The following is a 12140-nucleotide window of genomic DNA, read 5'->3' on the forward strand; positions in this document are numbered from 1 at the left end:
AAAGAGAAAAGAAGGAAAAACCCTGGGTCTCTGATGACTTTTTAAAATTGTGGTAAAGTACATATAACACAAAATTGGCCATTTTAACCATTTTTAAGTGTACAATTCAGTGGCATTATATTCACAATGTTGTGCCACCATCACCGCTATTTCCAAAACTTTTTCATCACCCCAGAGACTTTGCAACTGGCCATTCAGCAACAGCTCCCATTCCCCAGCCTCCCATGGCCCTAGTGACCTCTAATCCACTTTCTGTCTCCATAAATTTGCCTATTCCAGATATTTCGAGTAAGTGGAATCACACAATATTTGTCCTTTCGGTTCTGGATTATTTCACTTGGCATAAAGTTTTCAAGGTTGAAGGTTTGTGAAGTATGGTACCCATTATCAACAGTGTATTCCTGATTCAATTCATATTTTGTATATGGTTATAAATCTTATATAGCTTTTAACTTGACACTTAATATAAACCCATTTGATTTGAATATACAGGCATAACTCATGTTATTGCACTTGTCTTTATTGCACTTCACAGATCCTGTGTTTTTTACAAATTGAAAGTTGGTGGCAAACCTGTGTCAAGCAAGTTGATTGGCACTATTTTTCTAACAGCATTTTCTCACTTTGTATCTCTGTGTTTCATTTTGACAATTCTCACAACACTTCAAAATTTTTCATTATTATATTTGAATTGCTGCAATCTTGTGATAAAACTTTAATGAATGAGGAGTTGCTTTTTATGGATGAGCAAAGAAAGTGGTTTCTTGAGATGGAATCGACTCTTGGTGAAGATGCTGTGAAGATTGTTGAAATGACAACAAAAGATTTAGAATATTTCATAAACTTAGTTGATAAAATAGCAGCAAGGTTTGGGAAGACTGACTCCAATTTTAAAAGAAGTTCTACTGTGAGTAAAATGCTGTCAAACAACATCTCATGCCAAAGAGCCTTTATGAAAGAGAGAGTCAATCAATGTGGTAAATTTCATTGTTGTCTTATTTTAAAACATTGCTGTAGCCACCCCATCCTTCAGCAACCACACCCTGGTCAGTCAGCAGCTGTCAACATTGAGGCAAGACCCTCCACCAGCAAAAAGATTATGACCCACTGAAAACTTAGATGGTAGTTAGCATTTGTTAGCAATAAATTATTTTCTATTTCAGGTACATACATAGTTTTTTTTCAGACATAATTCTATTGCACACTTAATGAATTATAATATGGTAAAAACATAATTTTTATATGCACTTGGAAACCAAAAAAAATAATTTGACTCACTCTATCGCAATACTTGCTTTATTGTGGTTGTCTAGAACTGAACCTGCATTATCTCCAAGGTACATCTGTAATGTATGTAGTATGTGTATGTGATTTGTGCACACTTTAGTTCCATGAACCTTGGGAAAATGATTCTACAAATATCATATATAGATATAAATGTATAGTTTTTTTTTTGCAAAGTGATACATTCTTCTTATTTATTAAATCACTAGTTTCAGTGTTGTATAGAGCTATTTGTAGAACAATTTCAGAAAAGAATTAAAATATTGTGAAAATTTCAGCTTAATAAATATTTATATAAAAACTTCAGAATTTCATTCTTTTTTTACCGCTGAATAGTATTCCATGGTACATATGTACATTTGTTTATCCATTCATCTGTTGATGAACACTTGAGTTATTTGCACCTTTTGGATATTATGAATAATGTTGCAGTGAACACTGACATACAAGTATCTGAGTCCCTGCTTTTTATTCTTCTGGTTATATATTTAGAAGTGGAATTGCTAGCTTAAGGCCATTCCATGTCAAGCTCTTGGACGAACTGCCAAACTGTTTTCCATAGGGGTTACATTTTACATTCCCACCAACAACATAAGAAGATTCCAATTTCTCCATATCCTTGCCAATATTAGCTATTTTCTTTAAAAAACATATTATTATAGCCCTCCCAATAGGTGTGAAGTGGTATTTTATTGTATTTTTGGTGTGCATTTCCCTAATTCCCAATGATGTTGAGCACTTTTTCATACACTTATTGGTCACTTGTATCTCTTCTTTGGAGGAATGTCTATTCAAATCCTTGCTCATATTTTAATTAGGTTATTTGTCTTTGTGTTGTTGAGTTATAGTAGCTCTTTATATATTCTAGATATAAACTTTTATCTGTGATAAAAAAGATTTACAAATATTTTTTTAGATTTCTTTTCACTTTCTTGACAATGTTCTTTGATGCACAAAAGTTTTTAATTTTGGTGTCCAATTTATCTATTTTTTCCTTCAGTTATTCTTGTTTTTGGTGTCATATCTAAAAATCTATTGCCAAATATAAGGTAATGAAGAGTGCCCGTATGTTTTCTTCTAAAAATTTTATGGCTTTAGCTCTTATATTTGGGTTGTTGACCCACTTGAAGTTAATTTTTATATATGATGTGAGGTAGAGATCCAACTCTTTCCTTTGCATGGGGAAATCCAGTTGTTCCAGCACATCTGTTAAATAGAAAATTCCTTCCCCACTGAATGGACTTGGTACTCATGTCAAAAATCAATTGGCCATAAATATATGGATTTACTTCTGTAATCCCAGTTCCATTCTATTTGTCTATAGGTCTATCTTTATGCCTTTCATGATTTTTTGAGTTGCTGAGTTAACAAACACTGAAGGTTACTATATTCATTGTATATTGCTGCTATAACAAATTTCTAAATTTGTCTTAAACAAAAACAAATTTATTATCTTATAGTTCTAGAGGACAGGGTTCCAAAATGGGTTTCACTGACATAAAACCAACATGTCAGCAGGGCTGCATTTCTTTCTGGCAACTGTAGGAAAGAATCCATTTCCTTATCTTTTCCAGATTCTAGAAGCCACCCACGCTCCTTAGCTCATGGCCTTCTTCCATCTTCAAAGCCAGCAATGATAAGTCAAGTCCTTCTTACACTGAATCACTCTGACTTTTGCTTCATCATCATGTTTCTGTCTCTGACTCGCACCCTTCTTTTGCCTCCCTCTTCTACTCTGTGATTATATCGGACCCACCCAATAAATCATGATAATCTCCCTATTGTAAATTCATCTGATTAGCAATTTCCATGTCCTTTACCATGTCATATAATATAATCACTGGTTTTGGGAATTAGGACACGGACACCTTTGCGGAACTATTGTACTGCCTTTCATAGCCATTCTGGGTCTGGACTTGTAGTCATTTGATACAAGAAAGTTTCCTATAGTGAAAGCCTATATAATTTGAGGCTGGGCCTGATTTATTCACCAGTCTCCCTATCACCACTCAACACAGTGCCTGGAATATAGTATATGACTGATAAATACTATTGAGAAATGTATTTACTGATGCTACTAGTGCCCAGATAGTTTTTTTAAATTTTTTTATGTTTATTCATTTTTGAAAAACAGAGAGAGACAGAGCACAAGAAGGGGTGGGGCGGAGAAAGAGGGGGACACAGAATCTGTAGCAGGCTCTAGGCTCTGAGCTGTCAGCACAGAGCCTGACACAGGGCTTGAACTCAAGAACTGCGAGATCATGACCTGAGCCAAAGTTGGATGCTCAATGGACTGAGCCACCCAGGCGCCCCAGTGCCCAGATAGTCTTTGTCAATGATTTTCAAACTAAGTCCCATAGAATTCTAAAGTTTCATTCCTGTGCCTTGGGAGCCGCTTGAGGTAGGAAGTAAAAACTGCCGAGGAAGAAGCTGAGCCTTTCTTCAATCCAAGCAGTTTGCCTTTATCTATTTCATTTTTTGAGATTCTATGTAAAATTATAAGAAGTCTACTGATATAGGAAGTTAAAAAAAGAAAGAACTGGGATTAGCTCATTGACAATATAGCACAACTCCAAAATGTTTGCTTCATGAGGATGTTGATTTTATAAGATAAACTGAACCAGCTGTCTAGGTGAGTAACCCCTGTAGCAAGAAGGACGTGCTTCACGTGGTGCCCAGCTGAAATTGGGTTGAATAGAACTAGAGCATGAGATAGTCTCTTTACAACTCAGCATTCTAAATGTAGTTTCCTGTTCAATCCCCCAAATATTTCCTTCCAATTAAGCAATTCCCTTGGCCCTGTAATTTCAGAAAGCTCCTTGGAGTTCAGTTGGTAACGAAGAACTGCCTTTTCCAAACTACTCAGAGAAGAAAAGCAATTGTGAGCATTATTAAGTGCTTACTCTGTGCCAAGCACTGTGTTGAACAATTTACACACATTATTCCTCATGTGTATGTACTCTTTGCCATAATCCTGCAAAGTATACCGTATCTCCATTTTACTGATAAGAAAACTGGGACAAATAAATATTAATCTACCTAATGCCACAAAACTTGGCAGGAGATCTTTTAATATTTCCCCCACATGCTATTCTCAAAGACACCCATAAGAATAGGTGACCTTTTTCCTTGCTGTCCTAAGATGGCCCTTTCATCTACATAATGTCCATGGAATTCAGAGATTCAATCATGTTTAAGTGAAAAGTAAGCTATAAGCAGTGGGAAATCTGGGTAAATTCCACATCTTCACTAAGATATAAAATTTCTAGTTGACTTAGGAATAACTAGGAAGTTATTTGTTGAAATCTCCACAAAAAGTCTAATATGCTTCCTGAGTGAAGCACAGTAAGCAGCTGACTAGAGGCAGTTTAGTTACCGCCTACTCTGAAGGCAGCCAAACTTGGGCTTGGGTTTGAACCCTGGCTTCAACTGACTGTGAGACTGTGGACAATTTTTAACTCTTCTAAGCTTATGCATTCTCATACACTAAAAGGGGGTGACAATAAAGGCATGGAGAGGATTAAGCAAGATAATGACAACTGGAAGCGTTTGAAATAGTCCCAGTCATATAGTAAACAGTAAATATTGGCTATTGGTATAACTGTAGGATTTATAAAGCTTTTAGATGTGAATTTTAGATGTCAGTTCTCATATAACAGTAATAATTAGCAGCAAGGATAATGAATCGGTAAAATAACAATAATAACTGTTCCTTCCCTTCCCTGATGGTTGACATTTTCCATCTACAGGAATGATCCCATCAACATCAAATCTGTTATAACATATATCATCTTAAAAACAACTCTCCTGTGTACCACATTTCCCTGTAGCTATCATCCAATTTTTATACACCCATTACAATAAAAGTCTTCAAAATCGCGTTGACACTCAACTGTCTGTACTTCCTTTCCTTCTGTTCTCCTTTGAAATGACACTAACAAGGTTTTGAACACCTTTTTGAAACCTCTTTGAAACACCTCTTTGAAAACCACTTTTGTCAAGGTCACCAATGACCTCCTCATTGCCAAATTCAATCTTCATTTTGTTCTTTAAGCAGCATTTGACACAGATGACCACTTTTTCCTTTTTGAATCATTTTCCTCACTTGGCAACATACCAGCACTGTGTTCCTTCTATCTTCTCATTTCTTCTTTCCAGTCTTTTCTACTGGTTCCTACTTATCTTTCAGAATTCTTTTACTAGAATGCCCTTGGCCTCAGATTTCTCTGTGCATTATCTAACACTCTCTAGTAATCTTATCCTGTTCTATGCTTTAAATACCATATATAGACCAACAGCTCTTAAATGTATATCTCTAACTGCAGCCTTTCCTTTGAATTCCAGATTTGCATATTCAATTGCCTACTGGACATTTCCATTTGGATGCCTAGTAAGTATCTCATATACAACATTTCTCAATCTGAATTCCTATTTTCCTATTTTACCCTCCACTTTGACCCTTCCTTAACTGTATAAATGGCAACTCTGTTTTGTTTTGTTTTGCTTTTCAGTTGATCAGGTCAAAAACTTTTTTTTTTAATATGAAATTTATTGTCAAATTGGTTTCCATACAACACCCAGTGCTCATCCCAACAAGTTGGACAAGTTACTTTGCTTCCTTACACCTGTTTTCTCATGTGTATAATAGGAAATAATATCTATTTCAAGGTACATTGTGAAGATTTAAAGGAATAACATGTGAAGAGCTTTGTACAATGCCTAAAAGTTATCTAACATTAATATAAATAAGAAAAGTAAGAATCAGAAAGTTTAAAATCCAAAGTCAAACAGCTAGGCTATAAAAATAGGAGAGGGCTGGATAAGGAATCCAGAGCTGTAATGCTGGAAAATTGGCTTATTTGTGTTTGTCTTAATATTCTTGAAACTAAATCTAGACAAGCAGCTTTTTCTCCTCCATTTGGTGCTAACTCTAAAGAGCAGAGTGAAGCCTTTGTTTTCAAGTTTTAGGAGATCCTGTTGATGTGTCCTGTTTTCTGTAATAAGTACTATCACTTTTCTATTGTTTACTCACACAACAAACATGAATAGGAATTTATAATCTACTTGGGAACATAAGCCACATGTTTTGATAACAAGGAAGTTAGGAGAACTGAAAAAGTGCTAAGGAAATTCAGAGGTGAGAAGCATACCTTTATTTCTTCGTAGGTGAAAACACTCTCCTATTCCTTTCCTCACTCCCAATCCATAGGGCAGTTTCTTTGTAAACTCCTTGCTATGGAAACAAATATATAAGAATGATTGACATGCATACATACTTTTCTCCTAAGTGTTAAGGATTCCTGTTTAAGTTCCTAACATCAATTTTTCAAAACAAAAATGCATTGACAATCTTTGGAGGAGTTAATCAGAGTACTTTTTATTCATCTCATTTGGTTTGCACACCTAAGTGGTGCCTCTGGGTATACCATAAAAAGAGCTTTAATTGAGAGCAAACAAACTTGGGTTTTACTTACCTTGGATCCACTAATTAGACTCAAGATAAAGAGTTCCTTCCAGGGAAGGGAGTGTGGAGCAGATACTTGTTTTTCCCAAAACTTTTGTCTACTTCTGCAGTTATATATTTTTTAAAGCACATATATTGTGTAGGATTATTTACAACCTCTGGAGAGAACGAACATGAAGCATTAGTGTGCATGGATACTGTCATGTGTTAAAAGAAACACACTAGCAGTGGGCCTGTAACTACAGAATTCTGAGGTTGAATTTCAGGGTTTATTGGGGTAAGGGAGTGATTCATAAGGATGTTGATATTTTAGCATTTTCTATTCAACATGGGAATTTAAAGATTATCCTAGGAGAAATGAAGGAGAAAGCTATATGTCTCAACTCTTATTTTTAATGAGGGTGAATTTGCAGGGATGTCAAAAATTGGATAGTCCATCTGCCAAATCTCTGTTTTACATATGCACTTTTTTTTTCACCACCTTATTCTTGTCAAAAGGTGTTGCCAAGAATCATTCCTGTCAAGGTGTTTAGTGCCAACACTGTCCAAATAAGAAGCAATGTGAGAAAGAACTGACTTTAGGGGCACAGATGCTATATTAGTGTTGGAACTATTCCTGTGTGGAAGCTTCTCTGCTTCACACTGAATAAAACTATGATATTTACTACCATTTAATCCAGAGACCCCTTCTCCCTTCCCCTTATAGTAACAGCACTGTGTGGTTGTTTTTTTAACTACATATGGACTGCAAATATAAAAAATGCATCAGCTGTAAGTAGAGTTGTGACAATAAGACAAAATTCTTGCCATTACTGCTTTCACTCAAAGCCCTGAAACTCTTGCTTATGATTCTGTCTCCCAAAGTAAAACCCCTAAGTAAACCTCTCTAAGCCTCAGCATCCACACTAGAAAATTAGGAATTATAATACCTACCACACACACACACACACACACACACACACACACACACACACACACACACAAAGTTGCCAAGGTTTAAAATTATAGCCTTCACATACCATTTAGCACATACAGCACAGGAGACATAAACAATAAATGCTATTGGAAGGGAATTAGAGTGTGGAGGTTTGTCAACAAACACAACTAATTTTGATCCTGCTCTACTACTTATAAACTGTGTAACCTTAACTTTAAAATGGCCAACTTAATTTTCCTGAACCTCAATTTCTCAGAATGAATCAGAATGATATATTACCTATTTCATAAATGTGGGATAATGAAGTGTGATAATACATCTAAAGTGCTCACCACAGTGCTTGACACATTCTAAATACTCTACATTAGCCATTATTATTAATTAATTACTTCTTGAATGCTTGTAAAAATAACATATTTTAGCATACGTGCAGGAAAATCCCTGCCAAATAAGTTCATTTATTTTCCTCTAAGAATGAACCCTCTGACAGAGATGCCTCTATATAAGTAGAGAATTATAGAGTCCTAAAAATAGTAAATGAAAAAGTATTATTAAATTGATTAGATCATCTTAAAATCTCTCAATCTGGAAATATCCATCCTGGCATAGAGTTATACATATATTCCTGGTCCACGTCTTATTGAGAAGCTCTTTGAGCTTCCAACTGTGTCTTCCCCTGGAACAGGGTAGATATCTAAAGGAGAAATAGGTCTTATCTTGCCCTTTGGGATCTTGGCCCAGCTAGACTTATCTCCTAAACCAGTTCTTTTGGCTACTTGCTCAACAGCTCTCTGGATCCCAAATTTCATGAACTCACATCTCCTTCTGCTGGAGTTAGGCTTTTATCTCTAGTTCTTCTGGAATCTGGAGTCATTTTATCTCGTAAACATGCTTGTTTTCCTATTTCTAGTTAATTCTGAATAAATGATTACAGACCCACAAAAACTATCCATCATTCAATACAAGTACACAAAGAGACTCCCACCAAAGTGATCCAATGCATGCAGTCAAAACAATGGGAAGGAAGTCACTGAAAATGCAGTTGGAATCACAAACATTTCAGCACCAAAGAGATTTTATGGTTGTTCTTGTGTTCGGTGAAGGATGTGACATTCTGAAATGGATATGTGTGTGTGTGTGTGTGTGTGTGTGTGTGTGTGCACGTGCGCGCATGCGCGTGCGTGCATGTGTGTGCGAATACACTTTCTGAATAGATCACCACATGAAAATCAATTCAGGAATATTTAAGTTCTAAATATTTTTTCAAAAGACATTTGATTCATCAATTCACTTCTTCAACAAATATGTGGAAAAGTAAGAACAATTGCTAACATTTATGGAGCATTTTCTGTGTCAGATACTGTTCTAAGCACTGAAAAATGACAATCATAATAGGAAGTTAATAATCATAAGAGCTCCACCTTACTAAGTAAACTGAGGCACAAAGGGGTAAAATAATTTGCTCAAAGTTACAATGGATACTAAGTGATGAAACCAGGTACTTACCATATGCGAGGCACTTTGCCAGAGGTAGAGCATACAAAAGGAATAATACCTAGTCTCTGCTTTCATGAAGTTTAAGTTCAAGTGAAAAAGTCAGACAAAAAGAGTAAACAAAATAATTTCAAATAAGCACTATAAAGGGAGTAGAAAATGGGATTGTGCTATGTTATAAACTAAATTGTGTCTCTCCAAAACTCCTATGTTGGAATTCCCCAGTACTTCCAAATGTGACTGCATTTGGAGATGGGGCCTTTAAAGAGGTCTCTAAGGCTAAATGAAGTTATATCAGTGGGGTCCTAATCCAACATGACTGGTGTCATTTTGACAAGAGAGGTTAGGACACAATCAGACACAGAGAAAAGAGTGTGTGAGGACATCTGAAGAAGACAACCATCTACAAGCCAAGGAGAGAAGACTTAAAAGAATCCAACCTTGTGGACACTGTGATCTCAGACTTCCAGCCTCCAGAACTGTGGAAAATAAATTTCTGTTTAAGTCATCCAGTCTGGGGTACTTTGCCATAGCAGCCCTAGAGAACTAATATAGTAATCAAAGAAGGTCTCTCTCTGAACTGATTAAGACTCACAGAATGAAAAGAGTAGAAGGAAGTCCCAGACAGAGGCAAAAAGAGCAGAGAGAGAGACCTTGAAGGAAGAATTAAACACTTAAAATATTCTACTAATCTCAGAAGTCATCATAGCCACTTCATTGAGTGATTACTCACAAAACACTTCATAATTGGGGAAGTGTTTTACAACATTGTTCTCAATTAATCATCATAATAGTCACAGGCGGTAGATATTAATAGATTAATTTTACATATGGAAACTAAGGCACCAGAGATGCCAAGTGACTAGAACTTGCACCTAGTTCTTCTGATGTCAAAACCAATGTTCTTTTCATTATACCAAAGTTTCTTCCTAACCAAGATCACTCCTATTTTGTATAAAAGTCTCTAGTCATCATAAGGCTATATTGCACAGGGAAGGCAGATTAAGAGTTCAGAAATTATAAACAGGGTAGAGTTCTTCATCTCTTCATGTTTCACATCCCAACCGCCACACCTTCCTCTAATTGTCTTCAATAATGATTGTGCTATATAAAGGATTTTACTGTTTTTTTTAAGGTTACTTATTTTGAGAGAGAGACCAAGGTGGGAGGTTCAAGGAGAGAGGATGTGTGGGGGAAAGAGAGAGAGAGAGAAAGAGAGAGAGAGAGAGAGAGAGAGAGAGAGAGAGAGAGAGAGAGAGAAAGGATCCAAGCAGGCTCCACAGCTAGCGTGAAGTCAGATGCGGGGCTCAATCTCATGACCACCAGATCATGACCTGAGCCAAAATCAAAAGTCGGACCCTTAACTGACTGAGCCACCCAGGCGCCCCTTATTGGTTTTCAAAATCTGTTTTCATGAATAAAATATTTTAATTGCTTTAATTCCCCTCTTCACTTAGACCGGGTAGACGCATGAATTCTCTTCAAAATGCCTTTGAGTTTAACTGTAGCCTTTGCAAAATGGAACCTCAACAAGTACCTACAGTGCTTGCCAGCAGGACATGGGGAATTAGTGCAAGCAAGGGAGATTTCCATATAACACATGTGTTCTAAGTACAAAATTACAATAATTAGAGATGGCAAAGACTGAGAAGTCTATCTCCAGGAAGGTCAATGAAAGATTATGAAAATGTTTAGTCTAGGCTGGTCCCATTCTCCTAATAGTACATACAGTGAACAAACCATATATGCAATCTCTAGCAGACTATTACATGATCTAATCAAATGTAGTTTTAGCATATTTGTGCAATGTCATGACCCATAACTCTATCATATTTCACAACCAGTTTTTCCCACTGAAGCATTTGGGAATCTGAAAGTATAAACAAAACAGACTGATTGTCTATTAAAAGTTATTCAATAAATGTTTTTGAGAATCTGTTTTGGAGATGGCCTTCCACTAGAACTGTGAAGGTTATAAAAATAGTTAAGAATAAGAGTAGTCCACAAAATGAATATAAAACTCTAACAGAGAGATGCCATCCTTACTTATACCTATAATTCAAAGGCAGGATTTGTAAATTGTGGAGAAAGGATTGACAAGGGGAAAGGGGAATTTACATCCAATTGTGAACATTTCCCTTCATGGAAGAGAAAGTACTTAAACTGGGCCTTGAAAGCTGGTTAGGATTGCAACTGGTATAGATGAAAAAGGGTTGACTTTCAGATTAAGGGGCGGGTGGGTGGGATGAACAAAAATAAGAAAAAGTGAAGCCATTTCAGGGGACAATTTGATGAGAGTTTGCATATCAGGCTGAGAAGCACTGGATCTATTTTGTAAACAATAGAGAGCCAGCACAGGCATTTAAATAAGAGGAAGTCCAACAGTGAATGCCTACCATGTACCAGGCACCAAGTCTGGCCTATTACATATGAATTTATACTTTAGTCTCCACAATCCAAATACAACACAGTAGGGTGGAGAAACTGAGGCTTAGGAGGTTAAACACAGAATCAGCAATGGGAATGACACGAACAGAACTATGCTCCAGGAGATGAGTCTTGCAACCATTTAAGAACACCCACTTATTATCAGAAACAAGGAAGTGAGGAAAAGATGATTTAAGATCAGGATAATGACATGCTGACTTTGAAGTGAGTAAAAGACAGTGAAGTGGAGATTTCCAAATAGCAATTTTAAACAAAAGGATGGAACTGATTTGAGAGGTCAGAGCTAGATGTAAATTTGAAAATAATACTACAGAAATGACAGCTTAAGTCATGGAAAGCACAAGACAGCAAAAGAAAATATTAAGAGACGATGATAAAAGACACAACCTTGGGAAACACCACCATTGGGGGGGGGGGGCAAGAGGAAGAAGGCATGCCAGTGAAGCAGAGAAAAACAGAAAAGTGAAAGAAATATTAAGGTGAAGAATAGCAAAGCTCAAATTCTTATCATAT

General features: G+C 36.3%; 1 long non-coding RNA gene across 2 annotated transcripts in view; it reads right to left on the reverse strand.

Annotated features, from left to right (window-relative positions):
* Positions 1-12140, reverse strand: part of LOC109502398 — a 98750-nt gene that overhangs the window by 51365 nt on the left and 35245 nt on the right. For both annotated transcript variants that reach the window (XR_002160970.3, XR_002745012.2), the window contains exon 3: positions 6435-6517. This is a non-coding gene — a long non-coding RNA (uncharacterized LOC109502398). The remainder of the gene's footprint in view (positions 1-6434; positions 6518-12140) is intronic.

Source organism: Felis catus, chromosome C1 (assembly GCF_018350175.1).
Source record: "Felis catus isolate Fca126 chromosome C1, F.catus_Fca126_mat1.0, whole genome shotgun sequence".
NCBI classification, from domain to species: domain Eukaryota; kingdom Metazoa; phylum Chordata; class Mammalia; order Carnivora; family Felidae; genus Felis; species Felis catus.